The sequence below is a fragment of the Berghia stephanieae genome, chromosome 4 (genome assembly GCF_034508935.2).
Source record: "Berghia stephanieae isolate SIO BIC M18660-M18661 chromosome 4, UCSD_Bste_1.3, whole genome shotgun sequence".
Lineage (NCBI taxonomy): Eukaryota > Metazoa > Mollusca > Gastropoda > Nudibranchia > Aeolidiidae > Berghia > Berghia stephanieae.
The window spans coordinates 49,382,773-49,405,692 of NC_088363.1; the positions used below are offsets into that span (position 1 = coordinate 49,382,773).

The 22,920-nt window shown below is 37.9% G+C and overlaps 1 long non-coding RNA gene and 1 other non-coding gene across 2 annotated transcripts; one reads left to right on the forward strand and one right to left on the reverse strand.

Annotated features, from left to right (window-relative positions):
- The first annotated feature begins 3,754 nt into the window (after positions 1-3,754).
- LOC144972157 (U2 spliceosomal RNA) lies at positions 3,755-3,949 on the forward strand. The gene has a single exon (XR_013645302.1). It is a non-coding gene; the product is annotated as a U2 spliceosomal RNA (small nuclear RNA).
- Positions 3,950-5,093: 1,144 nt separating this feature from the next.
- Positions 5,094-14,449, reverse strand: LOC144972024 (uncharacterized). The gene is made up of 4 exons (XR_013645234.1): positions 14,328-14,449; positions 11,370-11,522; positions 9,116-9,269; positions 5,094-5,885 (listed from the first exon to the last, which is right to left on the reverse strand). It is a non-coding gene; the product is annotated as an uncharacterized LOC144972024 (long non-coding RNA).
- Positions 14,450-22,920: the final 8,471 nt, after the last annotated feature.

Here is a 22,920-nt window from a genome sequence, read left to right on the forward strand (position 1 = left end):
CAATTGACTTGTGAATTGTTGAATGTTGATATTTTTTCAGTTTTTCAAAATTTCAAAAAACTCCTCCTCTCTCTCTCTCTCTCTCTTTTTCTTTCTTTCTTTCTTATTTGTTTGTTCATTTATTCTTCCATTGGTCTAATTGCTTATTTACTTTTTTTTCTCTTCAAAATATAGGAGTAACCGAATGGAATCAACAAATGGTTTCCGTTTTGTTGCTTATTAGTCCAGAGACTCAGGATTAACTTCAGGTCTTGGGGTGAGTTTATTTCCCCTTGGCTCCCTCAGGGTTGAGGATTGTCCCATGTATTATTTTGCTCCTGGTAAATATTTTCTCGTCATGATTAATCAAAGAATATCGTTTTATAGGTACTTTCTAACGTTTACGATTCGGAACAAAACCCATTTTTTCCGGATATTTTGAAATTTTTTGGGGCTGGAATTTTGGAATCGTTATTTTTTGCGATTCTAGCGATTTTGCGTATGTTTTATTTATCGCTTCTCGACCCTGCCTGCCCCTTGGACGTCGAGGTCTTCCTACCATCGGAGGACAGCCCAGACGCCAGCCCGCTGAGACGAGCGAGGACCGCCCCTCACGACCCTTCCCCCGGTGCCAGTCTGGATGACAGCTATGCCCAGCCATCCGCCACGCAGTTGGAGCACCTCACCCTCGAGGACTCCCATCAGGACGATTCACAGCTGCCCAACAGGATGTCCCCGACAACGAGCCCTCGACAGGGGGATTCCCAATCACCAGCCTCGCCACCACCTACCAACCGCGAGGCAGTTGCCGCTCTCTGGACCAAATGGAGACCCCTGCTGAGAGCGGCGACCCGGGAATCCCTCAACCAACTCGTCGAGGAGCTATCCAGGGACATCCTCACCACAGCCAGAGCCGGTCCCGATGGTCGACGCCGGGAGGAGAGACGACCCTCCGGGCCTCCGAACCAACCGGGACCACCTCAACAGCCGGGCAGGAGGGAAACGGAGATGAGACGCTCCTCCGGGTCCCAACCCCAGCCCGGCCCATCAACACAGCTCCGGCAGAGAAACCAGACGAGGCAGCAACAACGAGTCTGACGGGAACGCCATCACGACCCCAGGGAAGCCAGCCACCTTCAGCGCCTATACAACCGCTTCCCTCGACGGGCCCTGAGATCAATCCTCGAGGAGAAGAGCCCGCGCTACGCCGGAACTTTGCGGGCTCTAAAGGAGTTTACTGACCGGACCATCGGCAACCCGGAAACACCAGATCCCACCACCCTACACGAGGCCAGGACTCTCTTCGAGCGCTGTAGCTTCCAAGCCCCCTCACCAGACATCATGGAAAAGCTTGGAAGCCCTCCCAAGAAGAAGGACATCGTACAGCGCTTGAGGAGAGCATGTAACACCACCCCAGGACTCGACGGGGTGGAATACCGTCACCTCCGGGCTGCCGACCCATCAGGTCAACTACTGGAACTCCTCTTCGAGAAAGTCTGGACGCATGGAATCCCGGAATGCTGGAAGACGAGTCGGACTGTCCTCATCCACAAGAAAGGGGACACCGAGGAGCCTTCCAACTTCCGCCCCATCTCCATGCTCTCGTCCCTATATAAGGTGTTTTCCGGATCCCTCGCATCCAAGATAACAGACGCTGCCAGGAGATGCAACTGGATCTCCCCCTCCCAGAAGGGATTCCTGCCAGCAGTCCGAGGGATCCAGGAACATACCTACTTGCTTCAGAGCGCGACGGACGAAGCGCGCCTGAGCAAGAGGGACGTTGTCGTCGCTTGGCTCGACCTCGAGAACGCCTTCGGGAGCATCCGGCACGAGGTCTTGGAAATCCTTTTCAGCACCCTACCAATTCCAGAATCCACAAGAACAGTGCTGAGGAAGATCTACACTGGGACGGAACAACAGTTCTCCACGACTGAGGGAGACTACTCCTCACCTTGTCACCGAGGAGTCAGACAAGGAGATGGCCTCAGTCCTATCATCTTCAACCTCGCCCTGGAGCCCGTGGTCAGGGCCGCTCTGGACCACCGTGGATACAGCATTAGCCACTCCCCCGCCAATCCAGTCAGGTCGACGTTCTACGCGGACAACGGCACCATCATCGCCGACTCCGTCCCTGACTGCCAGAGCGCCCTCGACCGAATGACAACTGCTGCAGGGCCTTTAGGACTGAGGTTCAACCCGAGGAAATGCAGCTCCCTCTACATCTCCGGCGGGAAGACCAATTCTACCATCCCAGGCCCAAGTATGTACGACCAGCCCCTGAGATGCCTGGAAATCGACCAACCGGAGACATACTTGGGCATCCCCGTCGGAGCAAAGCTGCTCTTCCGTCCCCCCGACCAGACCTCAACAGCCATGGACAGGGTCTTGGACTCCCTTCTCGCCCCCCTGGCAGAAACTGGAAGTTCTGCGGGCGAACGTCCTCCCTGCCTTGGCCCATCACCTCGCTTCAGGACGCGTGGAGAAGGCTGCCCTGCGAGACCTGGACACCAAGCTCCGGCACGCACTCCGCCAAACAACCAGAGTGCCGGACAGGTCTTGCACGGCCTTCTTCCACGCCGACAGGAAGGTTGGAGGCCTCGGATTCACCCCGCTGGTGGCCGAGGCTGACATCTGGACTGTCGCGACGGCATGCCAGCTTCTGGATTCCAACGACGCATCATGGAGGAGGCCTTACGCGGGTCCACGGCCACTGCTTCTGACTTCCTCTCCGGGAGTCAGGAGCATGGCCTCTTCGCCTTTCGACACCACAGCAGCAAGTCCAACTTGTGGACCCGGGCTCGTCACCCTGCCTCTCGCTTGAACTGTAGGATCGATGTATCCGGCGACAATTCACCCCACATCGTCGCTGATGACGTCTCCTCAGTTTCTGCGAAGGCAGTGAAGTCTCTCCGACTCGTGATTCGGCAACAATGGACCCAGAAGCTACTGGAAGCCCGACACCAAGGAAGGGCAGCGAGAGCTCTGCAACCAACTGAAGGAGATAGGTTTGCCGCCTCGGTCAACACAGAGCTCTCCAACGCTTGGAACTGGTGGCACAAAGGACGCCTGAACTGCCTACCAGTCCGAGCACCCTTCCCCGGGCCGCCGAGCGAGGACAGGATGTGCAGGCACGGGTGCAACTACCAGGAAACGACAGGACACGTCCTTTCAGGATGTCAACAGTCCTGTCTCCACTACACCCGTCGCCACGACGCCATCCTGGATCTGATGGAACGCGTTCTCTTGCACGGTGGAAATGTGGAGGAGGTGGAGAGGAATCGACAGACCTGGGGAGGCCGACTCAGGCCAGACCTCCTGGTGAGATGCGGCGACGCCTCAACAGTGATTATCGACGCAGCGATTACCTTTGACGACGTCGAGGACTTTGCTCGCGTCCACGCCCGGAAGAGGGAGAAGTATTCAACCTATGGAGAAGTTCTCCCTCTCGTCATCGGCGCACTGGGCGCCTGGGATCCCCAGAATGACACCATCCCAAGGAGACTGGGGATCCCTGCGTGGACGTGGAGCGGATTTCGGCGCCAGATGAGACTCGCTGCGATCGAAGCGTCGGCCGGACTCACCAGGGATTTCTTCAGCCAGACGGAGCTACCGAGAGGCGAGGACATCACCAGATAGAAATTTAGTTAGTTAAAAATAACAAACACACTAGTTGAAATTGTCAGGGTTAGTTAGATTAATAAATATTGCAAACACCCCCACATTAGTTCACAGACAAACAAATACATACACCTCGTTCTTGTTTTTTCATTACATGTTCTGTTTTCGAATAAACGGCCTATAAAATGAAGGCCATCTGTTCTTATCAGCTTAATATCTGGTCCGTGGTCAATTTGGCCACTTCGATATTAAACTGATTTTTGGACATAGGCGGGATGCCCAGGGCTTGCTCTGCTCTCGCCACAGGTCGGCCTGGTATTGCAGTACTATCGAGGAGAGGAGCCCGCGCTACTCAGGAAATTTGCGGCCCCTGAAGGAGTTCACAGATAAAACAATGGGCAACCTGGACACGACAGGGCCCACATCATCAAGGAGGCCCTACCCGGGTCCACGGCCATGGCTTCTGACATCCTCTCCGGGAGTCAGGTACGTGGCCTCTTCGCCTTCCGCCACCACAGCCATAAATTGAATCTCTGGACCCAGGACATCATGCTGCCTCTTGACTGAATTGCAGGATTGATGTATCCAGCGACATCAACCCTACACACTCATCGTCGCCGATGATGTCTTCAGTGCAATCCAAGAGATTTTTTATCACCATGCTGTTTGGACTTTCTGATTTGAAACAAAACAACTGCAGACAATACAAAACCATGCTGCTAGACTGTTTTTTTTTAAATCGAAAAAGAGAAACTGCCCTTACCCTTTTGAAAGAGATGCATTAGCTAACTGAATTAAATTCAAAGCTGCTGTACCTTTTTATTGCTGCCTTGAAGGATCAGCCCAGCCAACTTTTCTAGCCAACTTTTCTAGCCAACTTTTCTGAGTTACTCCATGGCTATAGACAGCCAAGAATGTTGAGACCCTCACCAGATTCCTCTTGGCTACTTGCACCACACAAAAAAAAAAAAAAAAAAAATTGATGAGAGAGCATTCTCTTTTTGTCCACAAACTTGGAACACTCTCCCATGCAAGCTGAGGGATATTCAAAACTATGTACTTTAGGAAACATTTTTTATAGCTTTAAAGTGTTGTATGTGTCTGTATCTGCGTGTGTGTGTTTGCGTTTCTATTTTTTTATTGTTCTTGTAAAGCACTTAATCATCATCATCATCACCATTATTACTACTATTATTATTATCATTTTATTATTATTATTATCATTATTATAATAATCATTATTTATTATTATTATTATCATCATTATTATCATTATTATGATGATGATGATTATTATTATCATCAATATTATTACTATTATTATTTTTATCGTTAGTATCATTATTATGATGATGATGATTATTATTATCATCATCAATATTATTACTATTATTACCATAATTATAATTAACTGTACATACGAATAGAAAAAACTATAATTCTAATACAATAAAAGATAAAATGTAAGAATTATGGCAAATCTAAAGTAGCTGTAGGGTAATGGGAGAAAAATATATCAAAATAATATGAAGAAAATAGATAAAGTATCTGACAGAATGTTGTTTTTGTTTTTAAGTATTTTACTGTGCTTGCAACACATTTAGGTCATATCAGCGCCAGTAAAAAGGAAGAAAATGAGATAGTATAAAAGTTCTATAATTACAATTAAAGCATCCTAGAAAAGAGGGGAATGGTACAAATAGGCAAGAGATGTAGATTCCAAGCGCACACTATCAGTGTACTTTGAGATTATCTGAAAGATTCATCCAGACACGAGCACAGGATCCCACTAAGAGGAATACACTCAAATGCTTATATTATAAATTCAAAACAGCAAATATAATAATAGCATAACAGAGTGATGATTTACAAGGAAAAAAATATCATCTTCAAATACAATAACTATACATTTGACTGTTGCCCTCCCAGCCCAGGACTCCGGCCAGGGTCAGGTTCAAAACCAAGTAATCTCATTCCAAGACAAGACCATGCAAATTGGAAAACAGCTATAGAGGGATAGAAGACACAGTAAGTGCCTCCCTGCCCACTATGGGAGTTTTCAGAATGAGAAATTCACTAAGTTGTTTTCATAAAACACTTAAAGACACATGAACTATTAAGGTGACAGACTCAACCTTTCATGCTACAGCAGATGTATAAAACGAATATATAACTTATAGGAATCCTTTCCACTGGAGGTTTCACAGACTTGCAGACTGTCAATTTATGTATATTTGGGAAATCATCCACGATACAGGCTGCTGTTTGCAATGTTGAACAACGAGTCCCTGAAATTTTAAACAAAAGGTAAAAATAAGGTTTTATGTGAATTACTATTTTATAATATATTCTGAATAAAATGGCACAAATTACTTATAATAATAAATTACTTAGTGACTTCCATCTGGTTATCAGGATATAAGAAAACCAAGCATTCTTGTTTAAAGAGGTCCTTGTGAAAAATAGAAAAAAAGCAAAGGATTTAAAAAAGAAAAAAAATCCTAAAAATAAAGGCATCTGCCTTTGTTTACTGGTTATTTGATGTGTACTATGTACTAATCAAAATCTTTAATTCATTATCATCGCTTTTCGTTTAAATCCATTAACAATAACAGGCTAATACTGAACATTGGATGGCTCTAGTAGTCAAAGGCAATAAATCAGTCGAGTTACGTGCATGTGGTAAAATGGGTTAACCCGGGGTCAGCACATCAACCCACAGAAGCAAGAATGTATGTAATGTACGATAGAATTTAGCATTTGGCACGAATTCCCAAGCAAGGCAGTACACGCTTTGTCACTATGCTGCATCAAGAGCAAATATCAAAATTAATCGTAACTGTAATACTGCACAAGTTATTTCCGACAACCAGGAATTCAGAAGGCACGCATTCTTGTGTAAATCACGGTATTAATAAAAGAATGGATTATTCATTAACTGGAGCTAAAGTATATTCCGGTTTTGTAATGTTAAAGGACAATTTCTTTCTGCCCTTTGGATAGGATGCGTCTTATCACGAAGTACTTTCCATTGGGTGGACAGGGGGATCAGAAAAAAATCTGTGTCCTGGGATCGGTCTCTATGAACTGTGCTATAAGGACCCCAAACATTCATAAGTAGTAGTTCTTCAGAGCCATGAGGTCGTAGAGCCTGAGTTTATCCCAGCCTCAATAGCATGAAACAGACAATGGCAATTGCTATCCTTTGGATAGGACGCTAGTCTATTGCAAGGTACTTTCCGCCAGCTCTGACAGAAACAGCTACCCAATCACTTCTGGGTAGACGGGGGTCAGAAAAAAATCTCAACTGCAACCAGGATTAATCTTAGTCCCTCAACGAGTGAGGTGAGAGCTCTATTAAGTGAGCAGTCGGGACCCCCAGACACTAATAAGGACACAAAGGAATCATTTGCCTTACATAAGACAATATAGCAATAATTTTATTGGAGGGGGGAAAGGGAACAGTAAAACATATAAAAATATTTTTTTTAAAACCCAAATAACAGACGAAAATAATTTAGCACATATGTGTGACAAGTCACCCCACTAAGGGTTTGAATGCGAAATAAATCACTCAGGAGTGCCTAATACAATTAAGACAGCCTATGACTCTTTGCCAAATAAGCAAAATTATGGCTATCATTCGCTTAACAATGATCCAAATGGACTATTTTTGTATTTTAGTACATTTATAAAAGAGATATCGGTTGATAAATGCCCAAACAATTAACTCTGAATGCGGAAATGCATAGTTATCAATAATTATGAATAAAATGGCTTTATATGACAAAATCTTCCCACACAAATAGTGAACATGACTTTATATGACAAAATCTTCCCACACAAATTGTGAACAAAATCTGTCATCAAATAGCAGCTTTAAATACTGGTCATTTAAATAATAAAGACAATTATTTTAAAAACCCCAGCAATTTTAAAGATGAGACATAAACATAAGTTGTCAAGTAGATTGTAGTGATACTGTTGTACTACTTCTATTGTGTGAATCGTTTGAAATTCAGTAAAATTAGGCTACAAGCAGCTGTCCAACAAATACAATCATTATCTATGGATCTGGTAGTAAAACTTGCCAATATTTAGTGATTTCATGTCAAAATACGAATGTAAAATGCTGAAAAATTTCAGCATATTTATTTTGCTGTCTTGAATCTATTGTAAAGATCGTTATTCAGTTATATTTACACATTTTCACGAATGGATGTCCATGCCATATGACCAATTGCACTTTTTTCTCCTCAAATATGCCATGAATTCAATATTTTGAGTTTAATAGGGTTTATATAATGAGTAGTGAATATCTCATAACAAATCTTAAGAAGAAAATAAACAACAACTGGTTTATCTTTCTTGGTCACAAACTCATGACAAGACAATCCGAGAATAAGAAATATACATTCAATTCCGGTCCCCCACAGCATTTATAGAGGTGTAGAGAAAAGATGTGTTTTTCCAGTTTTGAAATCTCCGGATTCGTTTTGAGAACATATCTTTAAGAAACGTTATAGTAACTCCACAACCAGAAAACATTATATCCAAAACTCCTACCCCACAATATGTCATATCAGTGACTATGCCAAGGACGGTAACTCTACTAGTTGATAACTTTTGAATTTTAAACATGCAAATTGAAGAAAAGTAATTTTCTACAACTTTTGTTCTTACATAAGTAATGATTTACCCATAATTAGTTGGATAAATTATGTATTATTTGTTAGTTCTTTTATTACTAGCAGATAAGATTATTGTAATGCCCTTCTCCTTGGCTGTCAAAGCAGATTAATTCATCTACAAAAAATTCAAAATAGAGCGGCTAGACTTATAAAATTAACAAAAAAAAAGAGATCATATAACACTAACACCAGCTCTCCAGGAATTGCAATGGCTTCCTGTGAAGTTTAGGATAGAATTTAAATTATTGTGCTATGTTTTTAGATGTCTGGATTGATTAGCACCCGAATATTTGCAGGAACTAATTAAAAAATATGAACCCACTCGAAATTTAAGATCATCTCAGTCCTAAACTCTAAAAGTTACCACCTCAAAATCCACTTTTGGTTAAAAAACAAAACAAAAAAAGCCTTTTTATCCATCGCTCCACGCCAATGAGTAGTTCTGTAAAGCTTATTTTTTTATGAAATAGATGTTGGTTAGTTTTGTTTCTGTATTCAGGCTTATTATATAGTGTCGTGTTTAAAAAAAAAAATTTTAAGCGCTGCAGAGCACAAATAACTTGAATGTTTAGGCGCTCTATAAATTCATTATTTATTATTATTATTACTTATTATTATTATTATTATTATCAGTATTATTATTATTATTATTATTATTATTATTATTATTATTATTATTATTATTATGCCATCCAATACACTGACACATTTCTCCCATACTTATTTGGCAACAAGTCCGATAATGAATGGGTGTGGGGGTTTAATGACATTACAGCTGTTGAAAAGGACGTTGAACTAAAACTTTGAAACTTCAAAAACAAACCAACCATCAAAATGGCAGACAATTCAGATGAGTTGAACGATTGTCATCCATGTTCCTGTGAACAATTGAGTTCAGGACAGCAGCATGGTTCCAAATCTCCAAAAGGACATTTTGGTCATTAAAGTTGTGTAAGATAATATGTGAACAAAGAAGTACATCTGCAGAAAAAGGAAATAATATTAAACTACTGTTGTAAATAAAGCTATTTACAAACGAATCAAATAAGTCTCGATTCACATTAATAGTAAATTATTCAATTGATGACTATGGGAAAACTGGAAGGAAATAGAGCACCTAACCAGCAGCAAAAACATTTTTTTTTTAATTTGCGATTAATTTTAATATAAGTTCATGAAAATGAAAGGTGTGGTGGGACTGAATAATTGGAAGGGAGGAATTAACTGAACAAATTATCATATCAAAGCCAACAAGACTTAACCAAAAGAAAGTGATTAGCAAGACCCGTGGAGGGCCTCCGAATACTGTAAATCAGGAGAGTGCACGTGTAGACAAGCTTTGTTTCTATTCCCCGGTGAATATGACTTGGATTTAAATGTTCTAAGGGTCTAAGAATTTAAAACGTGTGGTTTTCTCAATAAAAAACGAACAGTAATTACGGGCAACTGACATTTAAAAGAATAAAGTAAAGGAGGCATTCAAAGTAATAAAAACATTGTTTAAGACAGTCATGATTAAATATAGCCAATGAACAGACAGTTCTGAAGCGCACTGGTCAAGATGTGGAATTTGAACAGGCTGGTCCCGAGTTCAAATATTACTTCAGTCAGATTTTTCACTGTGATTAATTCACTTTTCAGTTCTCTTATACCCTTTTTTTGGTGATTGTTTTTTCTTTACTGCTCTTTCTTTTTTTCTTTAAATTATCAACAGAATATTTCAAAAACAGGGGCCATTTCCTCTTTTGCCTATTTAATGTTTTTGATATGGCCTAAGTTATCTAACCAACAAAAATCTCAGTTCTCACTCTCACAACCACCTTCTTCTTCTTTCAGCTTATCCCGCATTTTGCAGGTCGCCATAATGAATGCCACATCTCCATGCATCTCGGTTCAGCGCATCATCTTCTTCCAGGCCCAGTTCTTTCATATCATCCTTTACCATATCCCACCATCTAGTCTTTGGGTGTCCCTTCTTCCTCTTTCCCGCTAATTGTAAGTCCAATACTTTCCTTCCCACGTACTCCCTCTCTCATCTCTTTACATGTCCGAACCATTTCAGTCTATCTTCTCTCATCTTTATTGATACATTCTTTACGTCAGTCAACCTTCGAATTCGTTCATTTCTCACTTATCTTTTCTTGTCCAGCTCAACATCCTCATTTCTGCCACCTCAACTTCTTTATCTTGTTTTTTTGTTTAGTCCATATAGCATTGCTGGTCTTAAAACTGTTGTACATATTTTCCCCTTCAGCTTTGCGGAAATTCGTTTATAACACATAACTCCACTTACCTTCCTACAATTATTCCAGCCTGCCTGTATCCTTTTCTTAACCTCCATCTCATTGCCCTCATCTCCTAATACAGTTGTTCCTAAGTATTTGAATTGGTTTGTCTCTGGCACATCCTCTTCTATCTTTATTGGTGGTTCTGCCCTCTGTTGTGCGACGCACAAATACTCTGACTTCGATCACTCACGACAATACAGTCCAATTAACAATACTTTCACAATATCAGTCAGTTGTAAGGAGTTATATTAAGCAAATTGACTTTCTTTGCTGACAACATTGTAAGGAGGTGTTAGAATCTGAAATTATTTGTTTGTTTGTTTGTTGCTTTAGGTCTCTTCCAACACAATTGAGGTTATATGAGAGACCGCTGAAACAAAAAAACAAGCAATCTAACAAAAATAGTACAAATGTAAATCAGAATCATAACCTAAAGATATCATAAGCTAAATTATAAATAACCAAGAACAAACAGGCAGAAGATTTACAGAAAAAAAAATATCCCCTGTCAAAAATACAATCACAAACCAAAGAAGCAGGATAGGCTAGTAAAGAGAAGAAGAAACGACATCACTATCGGATCGTACACCCATGCGAACATCATAGGTATATGATTCAAGGGTGATGCTCCCATCCAACCACCCGCGAATCTGAAATTAAATATTCCACATAACCTGTTGTAGTTCATATCTGGTTACCTGCATGAAGATATTTTACATGTATGGTTCATTACAAGAAGTAAAATCTCTTTTGAATACTGCACTTATCTTAAAAATATGAAAGCAATAATTACCAGTGTATCACTGCTAAAGAGGCTTCTTTAACTTTCACTCATGATGTATAATGACACCAGCAGTGATGTGGGATATGGATCTTGTCATAAAATATCTGACTATAATACCATTTGTCAGGATAAAATGCCAAAGAATGTTGATATCTTTACGATCTGAAAAAAAAAAGAGGGGGGAAGAAGGATTCAAGATAGGCCTATGTTATTCCCCATACAGACGTGTATACATCATAATATGATGTGATAATAATAAATATCATGAACCAAAAACAGTGCCCAAGGAAAAAAATTGAAGTGCCCACTGTTGGTAGTGTAATTACTATCATTTTCTTTGCAAAATGAGATATTTTTGCCAAAATAAACGAGGGTCAGAAATGTCCTGTTGACACTTGCCAGTGAACACCCTCATACGGAAGGCTCCCCTAAGTTTCACGTCTCCATCATTTTAACCTTCCCCTCCATTCTTATTCTTACTTTTTATAGAACTATAAGTGAGTAAATGGGTAACACATAAAAACATCAGTGGTTATCGATAATTTGCATAGTTTAGCATTGTGACTGTCTGAGGTTTCTCCAACAAATGATTTTTTTAACATTTTCACATACTGTTATAGAATTAAAGCTCCATGTGAGCTAAGTACAGAGGATTTAAATTTAAAATTTCGAAAATCCATCAATAATTTCAAAAGTTATGATTTTTTTATGGTCATATATATTAATTGGTATAACCCTTATAGAGGAATGTTTTTCTACAAAGTGGACCGTTTTTTGGTTGAGTTTTAATGAAATTGTGCCATAACTTTGGCATCATCAATTAAGATAAATCAATGAAACTTGGCATTCTTGTACATTTTAAAAGTCTATTTCTGTGGTCAAATATACGTTATCTTGATAAGTTTCTTGTATAGAAGGAACGAAATTGACGTCACCCAGCTCTTTGTTATTGTTTTTAGCCAATCATTTTATACTTAGTTCTCACTGAATTGTGTTAATCAGACTATAAACATTTAACATTAAAGTTTTGTGCCTTGGTATGTTATATCTGGCCGGTGGATGTTATGAGTTTTTTTAACTAAACGCATAGCAACGTTTGAAAGTAATGGTTGTTAATATTGTGAAAAATAACGACAGAGTTAGGGTGAATGTGCTGTAAATTAATATCAAGTGATAAGAGAATCATAATATTATATATATATATATATATATATATTATATATATATATATATATATATATATATATATATATATTGAGAGAAAGAAAGAAAGAGAGAGACCGGGAGAGAGAGAGTGGTGGTGGTGAGAAATGAAATAGAAAGTGGAGGAGAAAGACACAGAAAATAAATAATAATAATTATAACGACTGAGAAAGACACAGATAAAGAGAATGGGGAGAGAGAAAAAAAAAAAAGAAAAAAGGAAGCTGCTATTTTCACCGTACGGTGATATCTTGGAAGTTGATTGTCACTGTACTGTAAGGTGATAATGGTATCTTGGTAGGCTATTTTAACAAGCTATAATAATAGTCAGATAATCAATGAGTGTCTTTTAATACGGATTTTATTTTATGAGTTATATTGCAAGTTTTAACGAGCATCAATACCAGGTTTTAATATAACGAGTGAAATTTTTTAAAAACTGTACTGATAAATGATATGAATTTCTAATCTGCTTTATCCTACATCACAATCTGTTGAAAGCTAGAAATTTTAGGTGATAAATGAAGATAGACATTTTAATGTTGTCACCATTGTTGACATTCATAGCTGCTTTATGAAAAGAAAAAGAAAAAAAAAAAAATATCCGCAAAGCAATACAATTCAGCTTTCATCCCAATGATTAAATAAAAAAGGCCAACTAAAGAAAAAGTGTGTTTTGTCTTTTAAATTTAACAACAAAAATATTTAGGCAAACAAAACAAAAATAAAATAATTAGGTAAAAATAATAATAATAAAAATGATTGCCCAAATAAAGACATAACAAATAAGTATCTAAAATAATATGGGAAAAAAAAAAGTCACAACGGGGAGTCAAACCACAGATTGTAATGACGAGCGGAAGTGCAGCCCATTGAGCTAACAGGACCCATGGTAGTTGGACTTAAAATTATATTTATAAAAAAATCTGTGGGTAGTAGCTCTAACGTTAGTATTAGGGACTCAGTTGATGATAGTGATTCTGATACGGTGAAAATAGCCTCCTTTATCATTTTCACCGTACAGTGATAATACGGTGAAAATAGTCCGTCCGAAAATAGAGAGATGGAATAGTGAGTGGGCAAAATAAGAAAGAAGGAAATACAAACAATATAAAATGACGTAGGGAAACAGTGTGGGGAGGGAGAGAGGAGAACGGCTTGGGGGAGGGGGGGGGCGACTAGAAAGTGGAGATGAAAGAGACAAGAAAATACCAAAAAATTAAAACGATTTTTTTTTCTCGTAGAGTAAGACGGGGATAAAGAGGGGGGAGAGAAGAAAAAAAAAACCCAGAAAAACTGTGTGGTTGGTGACTTGAAGTTCATCACTCGTATATGAATTCACAAATCATAATTGTGTTGTAGATGAACTCATTTACTGCGACTCAACACTTGTTGACTCCATTATTATAGGTATTGTGACTCGACCCTGAATACGACTCTGAATAATTGTATAGTTATTCAGAGTCGACTCTGAATAACCGCAGCCAACTTAAAGGAGGCCTTCCGTAAGGCTCTTGGGGTAATAGGGGACCAAAACAACCTCTGGAACTAGATAGCCTCATAACGCTGCCAACCCTGCAGTAACAGAGAGAAATTCTCTCTCCATTAGGGTCAACAGCGTTTTGGAGCAGTTCCTTTACCAAGCTGACCTGAACGGTACGGAAGGCCTCGCGACTTTGCCTTGGTTTTGCCGCCATACAAATTCGTCCACGTGCGAGCCCCACATATTAATTTGTCACTGAAATAAATGTTTTTCTTATTTACCTTGCCTTGAATTGATAATGCACTTGAATTTTAAAACGTTTTTAAAAATTGAAAATAAACTTTTAGTTTCATTGAATGCTGGACAATGACTTGATAACTTGATGATTGACAGCTACTCTGAACTCTGCTCTGGCCTCTCGTGGGCAGAAGGCAGTGTTGGGTTATTCGATTGCTTTTATACGATCTGCCTATGCTCGAGCGCCAAGCCACGAGTAATCATTCGAGCGACATGCTCTAGTAACGAGCGAAAAATCGAGTCTTTGGAATACAGGGCGCCAATGGTTGCACACTGGTTCAAGCCAGAAAATTATTCGATGGAGATGTTATTTTTTTTTAAATTCGACCCCTTTCGCACTTCAAGATTTTAGTGACGGCGTGATAAAGGGAGTGTCTGTAGAGAATTTGGTAAAATTTAGTATTTGTTATATGCGTACAAGTGTGTCTTACGCGTGTGAAAAGACTTCAAAACGATGTATAGGTACTTTGACTATCCCATTTTAACACACACACAAACACACACACACACACACACACACACACACACACACACACCAGGGATATGTATGACACACACCTGTCTATCAATCAAATCTCAACACAGTAGTAATGGGTTAGCTTTCGATAAGATAAAGGAATGTTTCGATGCCAGATTCCTGTGTATTTTTTGTTAAGTTCCTATCATCATCATCATCATCATCATCATCATCATCATCATCATCATCATCATCATCATCATCATCATCATCACCACCACCACCACCGCCGCCATCGCCACCGCCCACCACCTTCACCACCACCATCACCACTACAGTCTTCATTATAATATATTTTTTTAAAAATATGAACAGATTTTAATGTCGTGTAATGTAATAACAGAATTCACAAAATGCTCTAAGGCGCTACACATACAAACACAATAGGTAACAAAACACAAATACTATTGTTATTTAAAACCCTTCCCGACAAGGAATGTTTTGAAAAGTTTCCTAAAATCACTAAGCTCGGAGCGTTTGTGATTTCTTTATCTAGTTTGTTCCATACTTTTGGGACTCCGACAGAGAAAGAATTTTCAGCTCACGATAGTTTGCATATATGGGAATATTAATCAGTCGTTCTTTCTCTTTAGGGGCCCCAAAAGTATGGAATAAACTAGATCAAGAAAGGGAGCGTAATTCAACACCTGAAACTCAGGTGTGTTTTGTCACCAGATAATTCGACACCCCAAACTTGGGTGTTTATTGTCACCAGTTAGATAATTCGACACCCGAAAATTCGGGTATTTATTGCCACCATATAATTCAGCACCCTGAAAAGTTGAGGCTTTATTTTAGTTTGTTGTTGTTTTCTATTATTTTTGTCTATTAAAAAACACAAACTCGAAATTTTATTAATCTCGGTTTGTCTCCCACATTCACATAAACTCTCAACAGTACATGAACAACGCTCTCGCTCGCTCTCTCTCTCTCTCTCTCTCTCTCTCTCTCTCTCTCTCTCTCTCTCTCTCTCTCTCTCTCTCTCTCTCATAAAACCATATAAACGCATAGATTTATTATAACACAATCTTCATTTCTTGAAAGTTTTCATTTCTGCACACCGACCTACCCAAAACATTACCCTACGTGCACGTATTATTAGAAAGTCTGACAACCTTACATAATCAATTATGGGATTTTTAAAAGACTGTTGTAAGGGGCAATATTTTGCTTTGGACAGAAAATATTTATATTGCAACAATGAGCTCATAAAATCTGATCTGCAAATAAGTATGTAATATCACACTTTCCTCTCATCACACCAGACTTTCGTTATTCTTACAATTTTCCCGACTGAGACAACGTTGTTAACGGCCTGGTACTAATTTCACATCTGAGTAAGATTAGAGAATTTGAATAAAGTGCCTTTTTCTAAGAAATGAACTATACACTGCTCAGAGCAGGACTCGAATCCATGACCTTCCGATTAGAAGGCGAGTGTCATATCACTTGACCACATGCCCGCACAAAAATGTATGTCCTGGTTTAAACTGATGATAGTTTGAATCACGGCATTAGTGTGTCATGGTGTTTTGTTCATTACAATGGAATGTTTATTTACATTGAATGACAGTCACAGGACGTTGATTTGTCTTGCCACCACGACAGCCGGGCGTGAATTGGTCAATTCATATTGCTATTGGAGAACCCACAATATTTGCAGGGAAAAAAGGCTGCTATGAACAGGTAGTCATCTATTTTAATTGTTATATTACTGCATCGTTGAAATTAATATAGACCGAGATGAATCTTTTGAGCTATCAACGATCAAAATCGCTCCGGTAATTAAAGGCTGTAGGTGCGTGCAAACAAATCCGACAACAGAGCGGCCAGATGGCTATTCAAACATGAAACGACAGATTGTTTTGGCCAACCGATTTTTAAAATGACCATTTGAGTCAACATGTGATAGAATTACCCTTGCTTTTAAAACAAATAGATTTGCAGGTTACTCGAATATCAATCTTTAATTATTAAATTTGCCAGTATGTCTGTGCTCGCTGGCAAAAATGTATACGGAACACTTTTGATCAAGAGCCCTATTTAAAAAAAAACAAACAGAATAGATATTTGCACACAGTTGATAGAGATCTAACTAAAAACCACGCTAAGAATATGGAACTTCAATTTTAAAATGGAGGATTGTATAAATCCACTTTGATACGATAGTAACAAAAAAAAAAAAAAAAAGGTTCAAAATTCACTTAAAGTCACTGATAAAATCACTTAATAATCCAACAGAATGTTTTAAAAAGTGTCTTATAAAGTATATTATATGTAAAACTCTTTTGGCCTCCAAACCTTTTTGTTCCTGGCTGTTCCAATTCTTTAAATAGGTAATAACATTGTACAAAATCCCTTTAATACATAATTTTTAAACTATCTGTCAAACAACAATTTTATTACACCCGTTTATTAATCTTAAAAGTTTAAGTTTAAACATACATGAATGGAAAAAGAGTTTTGAGTTCCGTGTTTGGTATTTTCCTTTTTTGAAGCTGCTATATTCATGGATTGCTTTAAACCTTGTTGTGTTGTATCGCCTTTTATATTTTCTTATTGTCACTTAGATGGCCGTTAGCCTGGTATTTCGCAGTATTTTTATAGAGCTGTCACGTTATTGTTAAAATTTGCTTTAAAATTGCCTGCGCGTAGTGTTTTAGGTCATTGATTTGCTAAAATAACTCCATCGTTCCTTAATCATTCATATGTAGAATATACCCTCTTGGCTGTGTTCGGACGTTGTTTCATTTTTATTTTCTGACTATTGTTGCAAATTTTGCACAGTGGCAAAACGATTTTAGATTGGACCCTAGACTTGATTCTTAATTGGCAAATATTTTTTTTACCGGTTTGGTACCGGCTTTAAATCTGTGATTAGCCCTATTTCAGATTTCAGTCAGAATTACTGAAGCTCTACTAACTTTTAATTCCTTTTCAAATATTTATACATTTAAGCCGTGCTGTTGGAGTTTTAAATTCTTTTTCCATATTGTTCCATACAGTAGTTGTGTGTATAAAATGGGCAGAAAATGCTCTGTCCTCAATCGTAGAACAGTCTACAGAGATCATTCTGTTCATCTGAAAATAACTGTACAAATTTCCAAAATAAATTCAGAAACGTAAACAGTGGATTTCATGCTTACCAAATAAGCTTAACTTTGAGGATGTTACTGAACATTAGAGAGTTTGTGCTCTACATTGGCCTGATAACCCAAAGATGGTTCGTGTAGGACGATATTTTGTTACAGAGATGTCAGATTTCATGGAGTCTGATTAATTCCAGTATGATTCATTTTATGACAAATTTTGTTGTAAAGTTGGAAATTGTGTTGCCCTTTTCACTCTTCCGTCAGGATCAGATGATTCATATATCTTATTGAGTGGTGAGAAGAAAGTCCAATTCACAAGTTTGCAGTATATTTCAAATACAACACGGGAACTAAAAATCCCAGGGTGACGTATGAGATGTATCATTTGGTGAAACGTATTCGTCACCCATTCATCAATGAGATTAAATGTTGGAGTCAGCTTGAAGAATTTCTACGATTTGCCAAAGCAGAAACACCATTTGAAGTTACTGAGAAGAAAATCAACTTTTGTACCAGAAATCTTCAGCTGATGAATTCGTTGAAAAACACAAGGCTTTACTCTGCAGAGGACCTGTTTTTAGCGCTTTCATGGTATGAGAAAGCCCGTGCTTTGTATCTTGAACTTCGTAATTTACAATTACCATATATTTCTATCATGAAAAGGATTACAAGTGTGGCAAATAACACCTCTGATGAAAATCTCTTTACGAGTGTTTTTAATCATCTTGATGAAAGATCCAGAAATTGTATTTTGATTATTGATGAGGTTTATGTCAAGGCATCAGTTTCATACAAAGGAGGCACCATGTATGGATAAGCTACTGATTACCCTAATAAATTGGCTACAACGTTTTTATGTTTTATGGTAAAGTGCTTTTTTTTTTTGGATCAAGAACATTTCTTGTCAAACTGTTACCTTATCATGACTTAACATCTAATTTTCAGTACAGTAACAATATAAATGTCATTTCTACCATTGAAAGATGTGGAGGGAAAGTAATTGAGGTAATAAATCATAACAACCGATTAAATCAAGCTTTTAAAAAAAAAAGTTTCCAAAAAAAAAATGAACCATCTCCTTGGATTATCATGTCCACGGTTGATCTTACAAGACCCTTATTTGTGCTTTATGATACTGTTCACCTGTTGAAAAATATCCGAAACAACTGGATCACTGAGAAAACAAAATGTCTGAATTTCTACCCTTGTCATTCATCTGAACCAGTAACTGCCCAGTGGTCTGATTTGGAGGAACTTCATAATCTTGTAAAACTTTCAACTCTTTCCAAAACAGCTTTAGACCCCACAAGTATTGAAAAACAGAAAGTTCCCTTGTATTGGAATTATTTTCAGAGAAGACAAGCTCTACATTGAAATCGTCATCAAAGTCTGTCAGTTCTTGTGTCAACACTGCCTTATTTATAGATGACGTTTTGAAGCTTTGGAAAGTTTTAAACACAAAATCTCCCTTTCAAAGCATGCGTTTTCGTGATCCAGATCGATTATGTATTGAACTTTCAGAAGCTGGTAGTCATCAATAGAATATCCTGGATCAATGGGCACATCTTGTTGACCGGATGGCTGCATCAAGTCCTGTTCTAAGGGAAAAATCCTTCACAAGAGACACAGCAAATGCGTTAGCTTGGACATGCAGATGCCTTATTGACGTATCATAGTACCTCTTGACACAAAACAACTCTGTCCATCATAAATATGTTGCCATTGGTTTCTTCCAACAAGATGGCATAGAGAAGCAATTTGCTCATTTTAGGATGTCAGCTGGTTGTAATTTTTATAAAACAGCTCAAGATCTTTTGAACTATTCTCATATAGACAGGGCCAAGCATTGAATTTGAAAAGGATATTGATTTTAACTCCTCTGGACATCCCTGTGATCTGTTTGGGAAAGAACTGACAGATTCTGAACTTCTCATCGTTGACGACCTTCCTCTCACTACTAACATACTATCATCTTTTGAGAAAATGATTTTTTTTTATATATCGGAGGCTATGTGGCCTTAAAGGATGAAAAGTTGCGAGGATGAGATGGAGATGAAGAAATCCAAGTCTACACTGAGGAAGTGGACAGAGGTGGTCTAAATTATCTTTCGACCGCTACTTTTCACCTTACTATATTGTTACACTTTTTACAAACTGTCTGGGGAAATTCATTGTCGTTCAAGACTCTTAAGAATTTTTCAAGATTTTCCAGCACTGTTTCATTTGGATGTTGTTCTCAGCAAAATTTCTGCACGCAGAATTGTAAATATTTTATTGAAACGTTTCTTTCTGACAGTGACAATGAAGTCCAACAACAGAGAAGGAAAATAGCCAAACTGTCATCTTAGTAGTTGTAATGAATAATTTTACTCATTTTTGCACCCTCACAAGTCCTATTTCATGCATTATTATACTGTTGAATCTTGTAATGGGCCATGCTGAATGCATACCTTTTTATATGAGTTCAGAAACTCAGAGGGAAAGATTCTGTGTTTATTATAATGGATATATATTAAATTGTGCAATTATCAAGGTAAGACGTGTTTTATATTTTAATACTTATTTTTCTATGTTCATTCAATTTCTCTCTCTCTCTCTCTCTCTCTCTCTCTCTCTCTCTCTCTCTCTCTCTCTCTCTCTCTTTGTGTGTGTGTGTGTATGTGTGTGTGTGTGTGCGTGTGTGTGTGTGTAAGTGTGTGTGTGTGTGTTTTACTAATGTGATTTATCGAAAAAAGAGGTTTTGACTACAAAAATATATTTACTATTTGAAAAATAAAAAATAACATTAATTTTCTTTTATTATTATATAAAAACATGTAGTCAAAATTCCATTTTTTATTGCAATGCTAATATTGCTATTCCCTTGTTATTTTCAGGTGGTAGGAGGTCTAATTTGATGATTAACACACACAAAAAAAGCCCAAAATTTAATTTTTTGGGACATAGTGAGACAAAATAGTCTAAAAATAGACCAAAAAACACAAATTTCTTACAGCAATGCAGCAAAAACCAACGAATAGATCTCTTCCAAATTTACACACAATGTTTCTTACAACAAGAGCTACATCATGATGGATAGGTTTAGTAATAGTCCTGAAAATAAGATTTTAAGAAATTTTTTTCGATTTCGACTGAAAATTTGGCGCGGAATTACAGGAAAAATTCGATTTAAAAATTCATAAAACTGCTCAATTTTAGTTTACCACAAAACCCATCCATCATGATGCAAAACACATCATAAGAAAGATTCTGACCAAATTTGAAGACAATCTGATGGAATGTTAGAAAATCAGAGAATGACGCAAAATGGAATTTTGATAAAACGCAAAATTTGTCATTAATTTGATAATAAAGCTAATTTCGCAGACAAACAAAGGCCAAGATCCATAAAAATTTCAAAGTATAATCAATATGGAACAAGAAAACAGTAAAATTTTGTAAATTTATCAAATTCTGAAAAAAATTATGATCGATTCGCTAACCCATACCCCTAAGAAAAAATTTGCGGAAAAATTGAATGATATCCGTTTTTTATTTTTAAATATGCTTTATAGTTATAACATTCATCAATTAAATCTCAAGAGAGAATTTTGGTGACTCAAAAACCACTTAACCGGCCGTTGGGTTTTGAAATTCCCGTTTAGTATTACGCATTCTCTTTTACAGACTCACCCCATAAAAATTGTCCGTGTACGCACTTAAATGCTTTCCTTTTAAGATGGTATAGCGTTTTAGTTTTTATTACAAAACTATAGGTTTCGGGTGGCGAGAGAAAAAGTTCCATCTACTTGGTCTGTGTCAAAAGTTTTGATTCTCCATTAACTTTATTTTGCGTTAGTTGGATTCCCTCCGCAATACTTTTAATATCTTTATATATAGTTTAAAGCGGAATATTTGGCCTTTCAGAAAATGCATTGGATTTTATAATTCCTTTCTTGTAAAGATATTGAATGCCTTCTCTCTTTTTTCAATCCACTTTTTAGTGACATTAATCACCGTCATTGTTGTTAGGGTAAAAAAGGGCTGTCACTTACATTTGTCAAGTGTGTCAATCTAGTATCTTATTACTATGCCAAACCGTTTTGCAAAGCCTCAAAAAGTTCAGAACTTATTGGCATTTAAAGTCAAGGAAAACATTCTCGTTTTATTTGGAATTGTAGGGGAGGATGGTGAGAAGTGGGACAAAAAAAATAATTGAGATCTCACTAAAATCGTCATATTTTTAAAATTTTAATGTGTCCATTGACAAATTTGTTTATTTCGTAACAAAGTAAAACACTTCTCAAGCATTGTAAGCACTTTTAAAATCATAAGAACATTTATTTCATTACTTTAATTTTACAAGAAAAATTACATATTATAGTCAATGTCACTGGTTTTATGACATTAAAATATAAAGGTATTTTCAACCAAAATCGGACTTATGATATTATAAAACGTCCCCTCAAAAGTAAAGCTTTAAATTATTAAACAAGTCTGCTGATTAAATTAAATTATAACTTTATTTATAAAAATTAAGAAAATGTCAACATTAAAATGAATGGTTTGGCAACCAAAACGTTCCTATTCAGTAACATATATAGACAATACAATACACAGAAACAAATCTTGTCTTGTTGTCGTCTCGGGTTTGCTCCTCTGTAATCTTGTTGCTCTGACTTTTCGTGAAGATGTGTAGTGTGGACACTTCTTCACTCTGTACCGGTCACGGCCCAACAAATATTGAGAACAACCGTGCCACTCAAATTTGTTATACGTACACGACTTAGCAATATCCTTTTGGATCTGGATAAAGATTTGACCGACTCAGTTTTTAACGGGCACCATTTTTATTACCACACTCTTTAATTGAGATGTGATATTACGACAAACGTCGCTTTTTAATTCGTCACGGACCGACCAGCCTTTATATTTTTATAACACAGTTTTTGGTCTCTTGTGTTATTTAGTTTGTTCTGAACCGGCCAG